Source organism: Arvicola amphibius, chromosome X, assembly GCF_903992535.2.
Source record: "Arvicola amphibius chromosome X, mArvAmp1.2, whole genome shotgun sequence".
NCBI classification, from domain to species: Eukaryota; Metazoa; Chordata; class Mammalia; order Rodentia; family Cricetidae; genus Arvicola; species Arvicola amphibius.
In genome coordinates, this window is record NC_052065.1 from 82,879,044 (window position 1) to 82,897,680 (window position 18,637).

Genomic DNA, 18,637 nt, shown 5'->3' on the forward strand with positions numbered 1-18,637 from the left:
AATACACACTAGGTCTCACTTATGTGCCTTGAGCAGGAAGTACCACTGTGGCCTTATTATGGAGTGTAAGTGAGCCGATAAAAATTGATTTTTATCAGTAAACTTACAATTATCCTTACAAGCCAATATAGTATTGTCTGGCTCTGCTGTGCGTTCTATTATTTGCTAATTACTCTGTGGTTTCCATTAGTGAAAAGTTGATACATTTTTTTCTGACTAATTCCGAATAATTGAAGAATGGGAAGAAAGGCCAGTTGAACTTTGAAAAAAGACTGTTTCTGAGAACGTTGTCTAAAAAATTGTTATTTTTTTCTTAGTTTCGAGTAAGGCATATCAGAATGAATAACTGAACATAAATAAGTATTTGAAATAAGCATTTTTATTTCACTGAAATGTTTTATTTATTTTTGTTTTCCTCATGGTTTATTTTTTTTTTATATTTAAAAAATTTCCATCTCCTTCCCTCCTCCTCCTCCTTCCCTCCCCTCCTTCTCCTCCTTCCCTCCCCTCCTCTCCACCCAAACCTCCCCTCCCTCCCTCTCAAGGCCAAGGAGCCATCAGGGTTCCCCACTCTATGCTAAGATCAGGGTCCCTCCCAACTCCCCCCTGGTCCAGGAAGGTGATCGACCAAGCTGAGAAGGCTCCCACAAGAGCCCGTCCATGCAGAACAATCAGAGCCCAGAGCCATTGTCCTTTGCTTCTCAGTCAGCCCCCGCTGTTGGCCACATTCAGAGAGACGGGTTTGGTCGCATGATCCATCAGTCCCATTCCAACTGGAGTTGGTGATCTCCCATTAGTTCTGTCCCACCGTCTCCATCAGTGAACGCACCCCTCTCGTTCCTGACTTTCTCCCTCATGTTCTCGCTCCTTCTGCTCCTCATCAGGACCTTGGAGAGCTCAGTCCAGTGCTCCAATGTGGGGCTCAGTCACCTTCCCCATCTGTCGCCAGCTGGAGGTTCCCTCACGGTCCTGACTTTCTTTCTCATGTTCTCTCTCCTTCTGCTCCTCTCAGGACCTTGGGAAGCTCAGTCCAGTGCTCCAATGTGGGGCTCTGTCATTTTCTTCATCTATCGTCAGTGGAGGTTCTATGGTGATATGCAAGAAATTCATCAGTATGGCTATAGGAAATGGCCTTTTTCAGGCTTCCCTCTCCTCAGCCTGCCCAAGGAACTAACTGGGGCGTCTCCTGGAAACTGGGAACCCCTCTAGGGTCAAGTCTCTTGACAACCCTCAGGTAGCTCTTTAATTAAGATATATGCTTCCCTGCTCCCATAACCACCCTCCTATATCCCAAGCCACCCCATTCTCCGAGCTCCCCCGTTCTCCCCTTCACACTTTTCTCTCCCATCTTTCCCTTGGCCAGTCTTGCCCAACCCTCAAGTTCCCAATTTTTGCCTGGCGATCGTGTCTACTTCCAATATCCAGGATGGATTACTATATCTTTTTTGGGAGTTCACCTTCTTATTATCTTCTCAAGGATCCCAAATTATAGGCTCGATGTCCTTTAATTATGGCTAGAAACCGATATGAGGTGAGTACATTCCCATGTTTATCTTTTTGGGTCTGGTTACCTCACGCAGAATAGTTGTTTCTATTTCCATCCATTGCTCTGCCAAAATCAAGATGTCATTGTTTTTTTACCGCTGAGTAGTATTCTAGCATGTATATATTCCACAGTTTCTTCATCCATTCTTCCACTGAAGGGCATTCTAGGTTGTTCCAGGATATGGCTATTACAACTAATGACTGCTATGAACATAGATGAGCATATGCTTTTGTTGTATGATTGGGCATCTCTTGGGTATATTCCCAATAGTGGAATTGCTGGGTCCTGGGGTAGGTTGATCCCGAATTCCTGAGAAACCGCCACACTGCTTTCCAAAGTGGTTGCACATAGTGTGCAGTCCACCAGCAATGGATGAGTGTACCCCTTACCCCACAACCCTCTCCAGCAAAGGTTATTATTGGTGTTTTGGATTTTAGCCAATCTGACAGGTTGTAAGATGATATCTCAAAGTTGTTTGATTTGCATTCCCTGATAGCTAAGGAGGGTTGAGCATGACCTTAAGTGTCTTTTGGCCATTCGAACTTCTTCTGTTGAGATTCTCTGTTCAGTTCAGCGCCCCATTTTTATTGGGTAATTGGCATTTTACCGTCTAGTCTCTTGAGTTCCTTATATATTTAGAGATCAGACCTTTGTCAGTTGCAGGGTTGGTGAAGATCTTTTCCCAGTCAGTAGGCTGCCTTTGTGTCTTAGCTGACAATGTCCTTTGCTTTACAGAAGCTGCTCAACTTCAGGAGGGGTCCACATTTATTCAAATGTTGCCCTTAATAGTCTGTGCAGCTGGGGTTATGCATAGGACACGGTTCCCCTGTGCCATTTTGTTGTAGAGTACTTCCCACTTTCTCTCTATCGAGCTCAATGTGTTCAAATTAATATTGAGGTCTTTAATCCATTTGGACTGGAGTTTTGTGCATGGTGATAGCATATGGATCTACTTTCATTCTTCTACCAGGTTGACATCCAGTTCTGCCAGCCACCATTGTTGAAGATGCCCTCTTTCTTCCATTGTGTACTTTTGGCTCCTTTATCAAAAATCAGGTGTTCATAGGTTTGTGTTTAAAGATCCCGGTTCTGTCTATACGATTCCATGGGTCAACTTCTCTGCTTTTTCTGCCAATACAAGCCGTTTTCAATACTGTAGCTTTGTAATAGAGTTTGAAGTCAGGGATGGTAATGCCTCCAGAAGAACCTTTATTGTATAAGATTTTTTTGGCTATCCTGGGTTTCTTGTTTTTTCCAGATAAAGTTGATTATTGTCCTCTCAATCTCTGTGAAGAATTTAATGGACCTTGATTGGGATTGCATTGAATCTATAGATTGCTTTTGGTAGAATTGCCCATTTTTACTATGTTGATCCTCCCCAATCACGAGCAGGGGAGATCCTTCCACTTTCTGGTATCCTCTTCAATTTTCTTTCTTCAAAGACTTAAGTTCTTGTCAATAATCCTTCACTTCCTTGGTTAGCGATACTCCCAGATATCTTATGCTATTTGTGGCTATTGTGAAAGGTGATACTTCTCTGATTTCCCTCTCTGCTTCCTTATCCTTTGTGTAGAGGAGGGGCGACTGATTTTTTGGAGTTGAATCTTGTATCCTGCCACGTTACTGAACGAGTTTATAAGCTTGTAGGAGTTCTTTGGTGGAGTTTTTGGGGTCGCTTATGTATACTATCATATCATCTGCAAATAATGAAAGTTTAACTTCCTTCCTTTCCAAATTGAATCCCCTTGATTCCCTTATGTTGTCTTATTGCTATTGCTAGAACTTCAAGCACTATATTGAAGAGATAAGGAGAGAGTGGACAGCCTTGTCGTGTTCCTGAATTTAGTGGGATAGCCTTGGTTTCTCTCCGTTTAATTGATGTAGCTGTCGGCTTGCTGTAAATAGCTTTTATTATATTTAGGAATGACCCTGTATCCATAATCTCTCCAAGACCCTTATCATAAAAGGGTGCTGAATTTGTCAAATACTTTTTCAGCATCTAATGAGATGACCATATGTTTTTTTCCTTCAGTTTGTTTATATGATGGATTACATTAATAGATTTTCGTATGTTGAACCAGCCCTGATCTCTGGGATGAAGCCTACCTTGTACGTAATGCGATAATTTTTCTAATGTGTGTTCTTGATTCGCGTTTGACACAGTATTTTATTGAGAATTTTTGCGATCAATGTTCATGAGTGAGATTGGCTGCTAATTCTCTTTCTTGGTTGAGTCTTTCGTGTGGTTTAGGTATTCAGGGTAACTGTAGCTTTCATAGAAAGGACTTTGGCAGAGTGACTCTTGTGTTTCTATATTATGAAATACCTCAAGGAGCTATAGCCGTATTAGGTCTCTTGTGAAGTTCTGGTAGAATTCCGCATTGAAACCACTGGTCCTGGGCTCTTTTGGTAGGGAGGTTTCTGATACAAGTTGCTAATTCTTCGCGACTAACAGGACGATTTAGAGCATTTACCTGGTCCTGGGTTTAACTTTGGTATATGGTATTTATCTAAAAAACTGTCCATTTCTTTACATTTTCCCAATTTGTGGCATACAGCTTTTGTAGTAAGATCTAATGATTCTCTGAGTTCCTCTGTGTCTGTGGTTATGTCCCCCCTTTTCATTTCTGATCTTATTATTTGCGTGTTCTCCCTCTGCCGTTGATTAGTTTGGCCTAGGGTTTGTCAATCTGTTGATTTTCTCCAAGAACCAGCTTCTTGTTCATTCTTTGGATTGTTTCCTGTGTTCTATTTGTGTGATTTCTTGCCCTCAGTTTGATTATTTCCAGTCTTCTACTTCTCCTAGGTGAGTCTACCTTCTTTTTTTTCCAGAGCTTTCAGGTGTGCTGTTAAGTCAAACAATGAGTGCTTTCTCCGTTTTCTTTAAGGTGGGCACTTAGTGCTATGAACTTTTCCTCTTAGCCATGCTTTCATTGTGTCCCATAGGTGTTGAGTATGTGTTGTCTTTGTTTTTCATTAAATTCAAGAAAGACTGTAATTTCTTCTTTATTTCTTCTTGACCCAGGTGTGGGTCAGTCGTTTGACTGTTCACTTTTCCATGAGTTTGTGGGCTTTCTGGTGGTAGCATTGTTGTTGAATTCTAATTTTAGTCCATGGTGCATCCGATAAGACACAGGGGTTACTAATATTTTTTTGTAATTTTGGAAGTTTGCTTTGTTACCAAGTATCTGGTCCATTTTCGAAAAGGTTCCACTGAGCCGCAGAAGAAGAAGGTATATTCTTTCCTATTTGGGTGGAATGTTCTATAGATGTCTGTTAAGTCCATTTGGTTCATACCTCTATTAAGTCTTTCAATTCTCTGTTAGGTTTCTGTCTGATTGACCTGTCATTGGTGATGAGAGGAGTGTCTGAAGTCTCCAACTATTAGTGTGTGTGCGTTGATGGCTGCCTTGAGTTCTAGAAGTGTTTTCTTTTACCATAAGTGGGAGCTCGTATATTAGGGGGCATAGATATTCAGGAGTGAGCCTTCATTCTGATGGATTTTTCCTGTATGAAGTATAAAGTGTCCCTTTCCAATCTCTTCTGATTGATTTAGGTTTGAAGTCAACTTTGTGGAAATTACGGTATGGGTGCCCACACTCCGCTTGGTTTCTTAGGGCCCATTTGCTATGATAAACCTTTTTCCCAACCCTTTACTCTGAGTAGGTGTCTGTCTTTGTGGTTGAGGTGTGTTTCTTGTAAACAGCAAAATGTTGGATTCTGTTTTTGTATCCAGTCTCTTAGCCTGTGCCTTTTTATAGGTGAATTGAGTCCATTGATATTAAGTGATATTAATGACCAGTGGTTGTTAACTTCAGTCATTTTTAGTAGTAGAGTTTGTGTGTTTTCCTTCTTCTAGTTGTGCTGGCGAAGGGTCGCTAGATGCCTGAGTTATTGTGGGCGTTGTTGGACTCCTTGGTTTGTGATTTTCCTTCTATTACTTTCTGCAAGGCTGGATTTGTGGCTGCGTATTGTTTAAATCTGTTTTTGTCCTGGAATATCTTGTTTTCTCCATCAATGGTGAATGCTAGCTTTGCTGGGTATAATAGTCTAGGCTTGCATCCATGTTCCCTCACTGAAATGTTTTAATTAAAGGCATATCTTATAAAATATTATGTCAGAAACAACAAAACTAGCACATGGGAGAGAATGCTGGTCTGAAAATCAAGGGCTGTTTTCTGATCAATCCTGCCGATCTTCAGCCCATATTTTCTCATCTGAGAAATGAACCAACTGGGACATAAACATTAAATCTCCTTCCAGTTTTGATGATTTAGGGTGCTATAAAACCTTGAATACTAGCTGGGCATGGAAGCCCACACCTTTAATTCCAGCACTCAGGCAGAAGCAGCAGGATCACTGATTTTGAGGCTAGCCTGCTCTACAGAGTGAGTTTCAGGACAGCTAGGGCTACGCAGAGAGACCCTATTTAAAACAAAACAAAACAAAAACCAAAAACACCAAAAAGAAAAAAAAACACAAACACAAAAACAAACCAAACAAAAACATCAAAAAAGGTTCAGTGAGTAACCAAATGCAGGACTCTATCTCTGTCTAACTCCAAAAAAATTTTGAGATGCTTTTTTAGCACCAAAGTTACCCATGAACTTGGCTGAATTTGTCATTGGTCTGTCTTGGCAGTTCTACTTTCTCCTCTGGCCACTCCTACTTCCTTTTTATTCATTTCATAACTGCCAATGACATCAATATGTGGCTATAACCATCCAGAGACTAATGTCTTTCCAGAGTCTTACATAATATATGTATAACCTGCTAAAACATATAAGCATAAAATTGTAAAAAAATAAATAATCTTGAGTATGGGAATGTTAAGTGGGCAGGTAAAAGCATTAAAACTATAGATCATTATGTTAAATGAAGTAAGCCAGGAACAGAAAGTCAAGTACCACACTTTGAACTCATTTGTGGAATCTGAAATAGTTGATTGCATGGTACTTGCGAGTATCATCGTTGTATTCAGAGGCTGAAAGAGTAGCAAGAAGGGATGGGTAGAATATTTATCAATGGGAACTGAGTTGTTTTTAGATAAGAAATTTTAGCATGACATTGTACAATAAGGTAAACTTTCTTTAAATAATTAGGTACTATACATCTCTAAAAGAAAAAACAGCAAAAGAGATTTTTAATGTTTTCATCACAAAATAATGATGAATGTTTAAGATGATGATTATATTTGTTACTCTGGTCATTATACAATGCACATGTATATTAGAACATCTCAATGTACACTATTAATATAAAGAATTATTATATACTGATCAAAACTAGATCAAAATTAAAAATTTAAAAGACAGGTGTCTTTGGAGAATATATTTTAAAAGGATAATAGACAAAAAGTTTATATCCATAGCACATGATGAACACCAACAAATCAGTAAAATCAATTACTTTATACATAAGAACAAGAATTTCAAGAAAAAAGAAATGTGAAGAAAATAGGTAGAGATGTTTGTAGCTCAAATAATAAAATGCAGAGACAGATATTGGGGTTCTACCTAAAGCTCAGAAAAGCAAACCAGCCAGCCACTGGCTCTTACTTCTACCTGAGACTGAAATGGAGCTGAAGGGATAGTATCAGGAGGGAGTTCTAGTAAATACTGAAATCTGTCTGCATTTAGTTTTCCATACACTTTTATACCCCAATACTAATAAGGGGGGTGGGAGAGAAGGCAAAAGACTGCTTTAACATGACACAAAGGATAACCAGAACAGTTACTTGCTCCAATACTTGACACATCAAGCCATTAATTACTGAGTAACACATACGATGTTTGGGACAGTGAAAATATGCTAGACCAAATATCCTGCAGGCAGCCGCTCCCGAGGTCAAACCGCCTGTTTCAAAAGAATAAGCAGAAGTATGCTTGAATGGTCAGAGTAGAGCAGATCTACCTCTGTGAGCCATCTTGCTGTCCAAAATACCAGGTAAGCACACCCTAGGTCAGGATCTCTTGTTTGTAGTCACCCTCCCCTGTTGTCAACAACTTTGAAAGAGCAAAAGAAGCTCAAACGCTCTAACCTTCAGACAAGGTGGAACAGGCTCACAGCTGTGTATGTCCCAACATACTAGCATACATACATAGTATGTACATGCATGTTCATGGAAGAAATTGTATTTTACAGGAAGAAATTTGAAAGAAACATCTACAAAGAAGGCATAAACTTAAAGATCTGCCACTACTATGGGGAGCTCTCCAACTTTCCCCCAGTTTCAATCTCAGGATCAGAGTCAATTCTTGTATTCTCAAAAGACAGTGCCAGAGAGGGGCACAGTCATAGACATAAATTCTGATAATGTGGAAAGAGACAGCAGTTGTTTGCCTCTGTTTCTCAAAGCACACAGCTGTATGGTAAGTTGGAGGTTAGTTGGGCTATGTTCAACCCCATCTCAAATCAAACCAAGCTAAATACAAAACAGCAATGAAGGGTCTAGGAATAGAAACACAAAAGTATAAAATTATTAAACTTAAAAGAATTGGGAACAGACCTTCATTAGCTTAGTAAGCAGCAAAGGATTGACTTTAACAATGGCTTTTGGCTTACAGCTAGCACCTCTGCAAACAGCCAGGGGTTAACTTTTGATGGCAACCCTCTTGCCCCTTACAACTGACAGCTGTTGTAAACTGAAGTTAACTTTTAATAAAGGTTTGTGCAGAAACCCCTGTCCCATAAACTTTAACCAAATGTTCCTACGTGACTTTTGACTTCACCTTATTCATATCCTTCCCTTCTATGGTATCCTTCTCTGCTATGAGAAACCAGTTATGCCAGAAAAGTTGTAAAGTTCTTTCTGAATACTATTAGCTGGGAAGGAGATCTGCCTCTGTAAACATTTTAGCTAAAACCTTGTTACTGAAAACTGTTAAACTTAAGCTGCAATATGTATCTAAGCTTTAACTTCGAAATTGTAAAAATTCTTTTGTCCATGTCTAATACTATATTCTTGTTATAAAAAGGGGCCAGAACATGCTTCCATTGCCACAATTTCAGAAGAAGTCCAAACTCTGGCTGTGATCTCAAGTAGCTCACAGGCATTTTGTGCCTCACATTGATTTTTTTTTATTATTCTAGAATAAAGTTTGCTTCAGATTTCATAGACTTTGGTGGTCTGTTCCCCATCATTGTACGACCCCAGACCCAACAAGCAACAGCAAAAATCGGAGGGAGGGAGGGGGGTATGGGTGGAGGGGAGGGAAGGGAAGGGGGAGGAGAAGGGGAAGAGATGGAAATTTTTAAATATAAAAAAATAAACCGTATTAAAAAAACAAAAAAACAAAAAACAAAAACAGTGATAAATTTTGAAGTTGGCTTTCTGTGGCCCTGGATGCAGGTCAGTCCTATGCCCAGTATGAGATCTCTTAGAGAATTCTGTAAGGTTCTTACTTCTTTTTGCGAGATGATCGGGGCCAATAAAAACAGTGAATCATTTGTCGCCCACTGTGCCTGCTCCTACTCTTTTGTTCTCAAATTCTGCGGAAAGGCCTCATTTTCACCACCAAGAATTCACTGCTTATGAAATCTCAGACTCCAGGATTCAGTCTCTGATTATACCCTTACGCTTTCCTCAGTCCCACTGTAGCCTTAGCATCGTTCGGTAATCATTGCTTTAACAGCTCTAATTTCTATGGTGTTTTGCCCACACTGGCTTCTCAAAGGTCACAGAACCTTTTTCTGAAGCCGGGCTCCGCCCTTAAAACAGAGGCTCTCAGGTATTCTGAAGGACCTCACTCCCCGGTTTCTCCACTCTCATTATTCTCCACCTTGCAGACCCAGCAGCCTTTTCAAATGCAAATCCCACCACTCTCCTGCTACCCCTCCTTTCGAGGGACTTGCTTAAGCTTTTAAATGGCTCCACAAGGCTCTTAGGATAAACCCCAACACTAAGGAGGCTTTCAGGATTAGCTGTAATTTGTGTCCAGGGTACATTTCTTCTCTCTCTCTCTTTGCAACCTATGCATCATCCACCCAGAGATACTCTTGTCTTTTACGAACACTCCTTTCTTATTTATAAATGTGAGCTTTCCTACTGGCCTGCTTAAGCATCTTCTGCCAAGCCTGCCTCCAACTCATCCCTTGGAGACTTGTCTCAGGAGGCACCTCTTCCATGATGACATTTCTAAAGTGACAGTTTCTAAACTCAAATTTTCTATGGATGCTATAACAAATGTGCTACCTAAACTCTAGGTGATATTAAAAAATTTGAGCAATCAGATAGCAACACCTGATGGTTGTATACCAGCCCTGTTCAGCTTATAAAATACCTTAACATTTAAAAAGGTTTTCTCCTTTCCTGTCTCCTCTTCCCCTCATTAACTAGCTCCCCTTATCAGCAAAAGTCTGAACAATTGATCAGGGCAGAATCAGTCGCTGATACCCAATAAATAGTCAATAGAAATCTGTCCCCAGGCTTTCTTCCTTGTGTTGGCATCACAGTAAACAGGTTCCACCAGAGCACTTTCCCCATTCCTATACAGTCCATTCTGGTCAGCAGTGCCCAATATACAAAGGTAAGCCATGTTGTAGTATTCACTTCTTTTCAAGAACGATGACTGAGCAGAACAACTTATCGGGGACGTGTGTAAATAAATCAAAGCGCAAGGTCAACATGGCATACCATGATGAAAGTGGGGTTTGTGGGATTGAAATAAAAATCTCAAGTGAGGAATGTGTTTTCTTTCTCTCTCTTTGGATATGACTGATTTCTTTCTATATATCCCTGTCATAACTAAAAGAACGCATTTTTTTTAGAGGGCTTATGGTATATTTTTCTCACTATTCAGAACCCTTACCATATTATCAGATACATAATGGATGTTTGATAAATGTTCGCTGAATGACTGTTGTGATGATTGGTAGCTCATTCTTTAACAGGCAGAAACAATTCCTGTTTGGTGGAAGGAAAAAGAAAGTAAACAGCAACTTAGCTTCCTCTAAGCAAACTGCAACAGTTGGGGAGAGCAATTTAAAGTTGAGCTGAAATTCTTTAGTATTGTTATCTCAAGTGTCACAATAAGGAATTCATTCTTTTGTACTGTGAAAACTCACTCGTGTTATACCTAGCATGTAATCCTAAACCATTTGCATGCTGTTCAAAGAATTGTTCTGCATATAGATTGGTTTGTGTGCCCATATGTTTAAAAATTCAATTTAAAGGAACAGCTGAATTAGTCAATGAGATTGAAACTTTTCTTCACCATTCAGTTTAGGTGACGGAGAAGCAGCCCATATTCATTTGCACGTTTAAAGAGGGAAGCTAAGGGGTATATTCAAGGCTTGCCTGGCAGAGACTAAATTCAGTAAGACCATTTCCCCCTGTTTATCAGTTCTCTCCCTTGCTTGCCTTCTGTATTGCAGAGGCTGGGGCTATTTTTTTAGTGGTTTTTCAGGCTGCAGTTCATTAAGGCTACTGCAATTGGTGCCTCTGTCGATGATTTCACTAGTATCTGCTGCTAGCAGGCAGGAACAAGGTGCATATCCTTCTCAATCATATTTACGCTTGCTTCGACATTATAACAGCTGGAGTAGCTGCCTCTGTACTGTCTCTCCTGCAAAATGAATAAATTAACTCCCAACCCTCTTGTGGTACAAAGTCAAAAATCAGTGTTTCTGACTTTTTCAAGTAAAAATAGGATGACCTCCCCCACCGCCGCTGCCACAAACCCCGGCTTTGTTTTCAGCAGATGAAAATTTTGATTTTTTTTTTTAAAAGGTGGATAAATATTTGACAGATTCAGCCATGAAACCCAGCCATTTTATGATTCCCCACAGCTGTCTTTTTCGCATGCAGGGGAGGTCTCTCTTCATTGATCAGCTTTTTTTTTTTAATTACACAGTGTTCAGGGAGAAACAAAGCAATCTGCAACTCCACAAGGGTCAAAGAAACAGTGAACTTGTGGATTAAACTTGCAAAATTGGGGCATTGATGAGGACTGTTTGTCTTCCTTGGCTTCCAGCAAATCTCAATTTGCAAATTAAAACAGAACCTTTAAGGCCTTTCTGATATCAGCTTGAATTCAAAATGGGTAACAATCTGCAGATTCCTTGATCTGACATTTGAACTCATAGCGGGGAGGATCAAAGCTGCCAGAACATGTTTTTCATTCTGTGTCAACGCAGCCCTTAATCCTCTTCAAATTGGTTAAATAAGTCAGTGTAGAAATGGTGTCATGGGAACGAGTTTCATGGACTTGGAAGTAAGCAAATTTAGGGAGAATTAAGGAGTTTCTCCAGAGAAGGCAGGGCTGCTTACTCTAGCTGGTCCCTCCTTTGGTATGACTGATAGAGGATGAGAAGCAAACTGTCTCTGAACTTCTCAATCTAGATTTCTTTACGGAACTTAACTCTGAATTGGCTCATGCCCCTGCCCATCTCCATTGCTAGAGCCAAAGAATTTTCTATGTGTGTGTTTTCCTCCAGAATGAAACTTAGAAAGATAAGCCAATGAAGAGAGCTGTGCATTTACTTGAGGATAGCAGAGCAAAAGCGAAATAGAAATACAAGGCACACTTGGGCAAATTTGTCTTTCTTATTTTCAATATTGTTGTCAATATACATGTTTGGATTGTACTCATTGGCTTATATTGGACAAAGTAGAACCATATGGGTTCATGCATTGCAAAGAAGGCAAATCTATGTGAACTGGCTCAATCTTCATTCAGAAAAACTGAGAAGGGAGATCTTGGCTAACAGAAACTTCTACTTCATGGGTCACCAAATTATTATCTGCCTGTGTTGGTAAACAAAGTTTTATTGTAACACAGGAACATCCCTTATGTCAAACATTTACATATTGTTCATGGCTGCTTCTAAGTGCTTGTGACAGTGCCTGCATGACCTGCAAAGCTGAAATTTGTAGCTTTGACGAAAAAGATTGGCAATCCTGTTCAACCCAGCACAGATCAGAAAGCGTACAGCTTTCCTGAGAGGCACTCAATGGATTTGATGAGTTTCTAGCAACATTTATAGTTTATAACATACAGTTTAAAGGGAAATTTTACTTGTATAATGCTATGGAGAAAGCACAGCAATACATCAGAAGTTCATTGATTAGAGATGATATCAAATACACTTTTAACAATGTAAATAATTTTTGCCATAGATTTGAATTGCTCTACAGAATGTGTAGTCACTGGTGAGGTATAGAAACAAGACACTGTCTCAAAACTAACCATAACTGATATCAGTCAATAGCATTGACTGGAATATCTATTTGAAACAAACTTCTATGGCAAGCCCAGTGAGAGAAGAAGACATCTGAAAAGAGAAACTGGGCATGGTAGCTCACACTTATATCCTAGCTCTTGGGAGGCTGAGTCAGGAGGAATTCTACAAGTTTAGGCCAGCCTTGGCTATTAATTGAGACTCTAGCTAAAAATAAATAAATTTGATAAAAGATCTCTAAAAAAATAGGCACTGCTCTAAAGTAAGGATATTACTAAGCCAATCTATTTGGAAAGCTGGTGTCCATTCCTACAGTGATTTAAAAAAAAATCTCATGATAAGAAGTAAGCCCATGAGGGGCCAGAGTCACAGCTCTGTGAACACTGCTGTTCAGGCAGAAGACCTGATTTCCTTTTCCAGCACCCATATACTAGCTCACAATCATCTATAAGTCCAGTTCTAGGGGATGTGACACCTTCTTCTGACACAGGCACTGGGCATGCACATGGTTGCCTAAAAGTGGGAAAACACTCCTACACATTGAATAAATAATAGTATGTCTACAACAGCATATGCAAAGAGCTTAGAATATAGGACAGAAAATGAAGAATGATTGGACTGTGTGCCACGCACATGGATGCTCTTGCTGGCTTTAGGTTGGTGGGTTTGCCTTGATTCTCTTGTAGGAGTTTATCCAAATACAGAATTTCAACTTTGGCTTTTGACTTACATCTTGCTGATTTTACCTATGATATATGTATATAGAGATTATTTTGGAAAGTGTGACATATGCTTAAGGTAATCACATTTTATTGTGACATTTTATTTCCTGAAAAATACGGTATGAATGTTTTTGTCTTGGTTTACGCAAGTGACAGTAGCTTAGAATCTTAGAGGTAACTGTGACCCTGGTCATCATGAAGAGTGAGCAATTCTCAAATGTTAGTTTTTGTGTGAATATTGGGGGGTCTCCTTTTCATTTTAAGGGTGGAGGAGCTTCTAAGATGTAGATGCAGATTCAATAGCTCTGGAGTGAATTCTGAGAAATCTGTAGATGAGAGGTTGAATAGTCAAATGTTCTAGGATCATGATGCTCTTTTCTTTGATATGTGGATTTTCATCTAGCTTCCATGTGAGCTCTCATAATCCACACAGAGTACTCACAGTCCCCCTGGCAAACTACTTCATCACTTATAACTTTAATGTTTAGGAAATCTTTTAATATAGGTTTTAAAAAATAAAATGAAGTCTTTAAAGAGACAGTAAAAGTAATATAAAAGAATACAGACAGTCATAGATTAAATGAGGGAGGAGAGAAAAATAAGCCACGCAAAGATGGGATATACACTACAAAATGGCCCCTACCATCTGGGGCATGGATCCACATAAGACCTACAAAAAAAGCTTAAGAAAAAAAGAGAGCTTCTAAACCCACAAAAACAGGAGCCAAGCCCAGCTTCTTGGTAGCTGTGTTTTTTTTTTCTTTTTTCTTTTCCAGATAAGCTCTGTTTGCTGTCTGCAAGCAGAGACAGGGCTCCTTTAGGAAGGCTTCCTGGTTCATACTGGTAGCATGAACAGCTCTGGCTCTTTTAGGAAGTCTGGCTATGGAACACTTAAATGAGGTTTGTAAGCAGAATGCTACAAGTTGTTTAATGGCAACATAGATCGGCTGCGTCCTTGGAGCAGGGGCAGTGAGCATGGCTTGCAGAGGCAGTAAATGTACCTCCACCATATTAAAAGGTCAAGAGAGGCATCCAGGGATGTTGCAACCACACTCCTTATCATTTTAAAAAGCCACTTGTCAGAAAAGTATTTCAGAAACACAATAGGACAGATTCAGACATAAAAGACCTCTCAATAAGACATAGTGTGTTTTTTAAAATGTACATAGGCTTGAGAGAGACGAAAAGAGTACAAACAGTTAAAAAAGAAATAGTTTAAAAAAACAAAGTCTTTAAAGAGACAGTAAAAGAGTACAGATAGTCATAGATTAAAAGAGAAAAGAAAAGTAAGCCACATAAAGATGGAATATACACAGAGAGTCTGAATTATGTTTACTGTTTTTTAACTGCAGAGAGATATTTGATTCTGGGGGCTGCTAAGTTAAACCAACATAAAGATATCTTGACTTCAAAATTTGGGTCTAAGGATATGTTGCTTTGGAAAGAGGTTCTGCCTTTCTTTCCACAGAAGATGAGAACTTGCAGATTCCTTCCAGGCTAATGTGGTTTCATGAAACAAGACAACTTGAAAGTCCTCCATAAGCCCTAAAAATACATAGCCCAACAAAAAGCAGAGGAGCAGTTTGGAGAAAACAATTCCAAAATTCCAAAAATGATTGTTTATAAATGTTTGTTTTCATTTAAAGAGGGTTGATTATAAGTGATTAATGATCACAGCCAATTTCAAAGAAAAATGAGGAAGATATAGAGATGAATGCTTTGGTATGGATCTTGGTCTATTGATACAAATTTAAGGCCAATTTTGTTATATGTATTTCTGTTCTTGTGTAAGATATTATGCTTAGACAGCTTATTTAAAAATGTAATATATAATTAAAAATTGCAGATTAATAATAGTCATTTATAATAGTCAAACTTGTAGTCATGATAGTTATGTTTTCTAGATGTACAGACATATATTTCAGATGGATAGGTATTCTTCAAACCTTTAAAAGACTTACAGAACATGGCATGTAAAAGCTTTTAAGAACTTAGTCTTTTCTCAACAGTGAGAAATGTCTGCTTCTGGTAGTACCAATTACTTCAAGCGGATGATAGGCATTGAAGAAACTACTTATGGAGTTTGCTAGCCATTTGGACAAGAAACTGCTCTTCCCTGGACTACCTGATGGTAATGTCTGTATAAGCTAGACATGCAGGGACCCGCAGAAAAATGGCTGCTGAACTTACTTAAGAAGGTGAGACAGTCCTTCAGGGTTCCTGCCAGATGTTCGCAGGAGACCGAAGAAAGCAAGTATGAACTTTGTCATTATAAGGCAGAACAGATCTTCAAATTTCCTGCTTCATGGGAAAGTCCTGCCAGATACTATGGCCTGTAGGCAGAAGATGGATGCTCCAACATTACAGAAGATCTTTTGGTGACTGCCCAGGTAGTGAGATGTCTCTGTCAATTCTAGAGCTTTTGAAGTTGCTTACAACGTACTTCTTGTTTACTTAGGTAATATTATATCCTTCTGGGGTCTTTGAAGAATTGAAGATAGTTATAATTTTCTTTAGTTATGATAAAGGATAAATTAGATATAAAGCTTTAGACTTGCAAATATAGGCTAGATGATAGAGTATTTTCCTTAATTTGTCAAATCCTAAATGGAGTAAATATTGAACTATAATTCTTGCTTGATAACTGTTTTGTATATGTAATTTTACTATGTTAAAGTTAAAGCCTTTCTTTTTAATTAGACAGGAAGGGGAAAAGATGTGCATGCCCTTCTGTAATGTGTTGCTTTATTGGTTGAAGAGTAAAGCGTTTTGGCCAATGGCTTAACAGAGTGAAGCCAGGTGGGAAAACTGAACAAAAATAAGAAAGAGAGTATGGCAGAAGTCAGAGAGACGCCATGTAGCCTGCCTGAAAGAGGTAACCAGGAACATTTTCGGTAAGCCACAACCCTCGTGGCAATACACAGATTAATAGAAACACGGGTTAATTAAAGCTGTAAGAGCTAGCTAAAAACATGCCTGAGTCACTGGCCAAACAGTGTTGTAATTAATATAGTTTCTATGTGATATTTTAGGTCTGGGCAGCCAGGAAACAAATGAGCATTCTCCATCTACAGTGTCAATGTTATAGTGTGTGAAGTTTTTCTGATGAATTCAGTTTTTTGTAAATTCAATAGTAGTTGGTATTGAATTGTAGCTTTTAGATCAATTTGAAGTATCATCTAGCCACCCTCCCCCATATGGTCTCTTTTCTCTCTTAAAGTAAACACATATTATATGTACACTTGATCATGCACATTTACACAATTAGAGGGATATAACTTTTTTCATTTTTTTTTTTTTTTTGGTTTTTCGAGACAGGTTTTTCCCTGTATTTCTAGAGTCTGTCCTGGAACTAGCTCTTGTAGACCAGGCTGGCCTCGAACTCAGAGATCGCCTGCCTCTGCCCTCGCCGTCCCGAGTACTGGGATTAAAGGTGTGTGCCACACCGCCTGGCGGGGATATAAGTACTTTTAAGGTTTGACTCTTGACTATATCTCATAGGCTTTATGTGTTAAAGGCTTGGTGCCAGATGGTGGCATTAGTGAGGGGTGGTAAACTGTCTCTAGTTTCTTCTGGTCTCTACCCCAGCATTAGTTTTGGTTATCATGTTCCAGAAAGAAGAATTCAGATAGGACATGCTAGTAGATCAAACAGGCAAGGGTTTATTGCGCAAGTAACAACCACAAATATACTCTTGAGAAAAAGAGTACCTGTAGACATGTCTTAGAAGTGATAATTATGTAAGAGGGAAAACTGGCTGCTGATGCCATGGCATCTGAACCCAAATAAACTTGTTTATTCTCAAAAAAAAAAGAGTGGGCTGAGCAGAGCATCATGGCTCTGATTACAGCAAACATGGAGCCTTCTATTTCTTCTTTCAATGTTATCTCTTTTGAGTCTCCTCCATGGTGGCCGCTTCTAAGAAAGGGGTATTCTTTTTCTGGAAACTCATTTTAAGCTACTCTGAATTCAATTGGTTAGTATATGTGTATGATTCAAAAATATGTAGAGGGGTTCAAGTAACCATAAATTTGAAAAGTTTACTAGGACAATGTTAGTAGCATTCTGTACATGCTCCCTAAAGTGGAAGTCTCTGAAACTCGGAGCTGGAACAGCTGTAGTGGACTATAGCCCACTTATTTTTCTTTCTTTTTTTATATATTCAACCAACTGTTTGTTAAGTACACCATCAATACAGGCATACTGTTAATAAAGAGTTGTAAATCTTGACTAGGAGCCTCATATCAAAGGAAATGCTATAAATGAATAGTGATGGTGTGACTTTATACATGTTTTGTGTAAAATACTAAGTAGAAACATAGCAACATGAAAAAAACCACCTCTGTGCTGGGGTCAAGATTCCTCTGAGAACCTTTCCTCTCATCATTTCTCCTAGTTATCCTTTACTCTTTTTTGCTGCTTCCATCCCTTCCTCTCCCTTTTCCTTCAACCCTCTCTCATGGTCTCCATGCTCCTAATTTACTCAGGAGATCTTGTTTCTTTCTACTTCCCATGTAGATTAGATCCATGTAGGTCTCTCTTGGGTTCCTCATTGTTGTCTAGGTTCTTTTTTGCTTTATGTCTAAAAACCACTTATGAGTATGTACATACAATAATTCTCTTTCTGGGTCTGGGTTACCTCACTCAATATGGTGTTCTCTAGCTTCATTCATTTGTCTGAAATTTTAATATTTTTTTCTGCTTTGTAGTACTCCATCGAGTAAATGTACCACATTTTCCTTATCCATTCTTTGGTTGAGGGGCATCTAGGTTATTTCCAGGTTCTGGCTATGACAAACATGCTGCTATAAACATAATTGAGCACATGTCCTAGTTGAGCATCCATTGGATATATCCCCAAAAGTGGTATTGCTGTATCTTGAGGAAGGTTGTTTCCTAATTTTCTGAGAAATTGCCACACTGACATCCAACTTGCACTCCCACCAGCAATGCAGTAGTGTTCCCTTTACCCCATAACCACTCTAGCATAAATTGTCATCAATGTTTTTGATCTTGGCTATTCTTACAGATGTAAGATGGAATCTCAGAGTTGTTTTCATTTGTATTTCTCTGATGACTAAGGATGTTGAGCATTTCCTTAAGTGTCTTTCATCCATTTTATATTCCTCTGTTGAGAGTTCTCCGTTTAGGTCTGTACTCCATTTTTTTATTGGATTGTTATTTTGAT

At 39.1% G+C, this 18,637-nt stretch overlaps 1 pseudogene; it reads right to left on the bottom strand.

Moving 5' to 3' along the window:
* Positions 1 to 10,083, bottom strand: part of LOC119804345 — a 193,856-nt pseudogene extending 183,773 nt beyond the window's left edge.
* Positions 10,084 to 18,637: the final 8,554 nt, after the last annotated feature.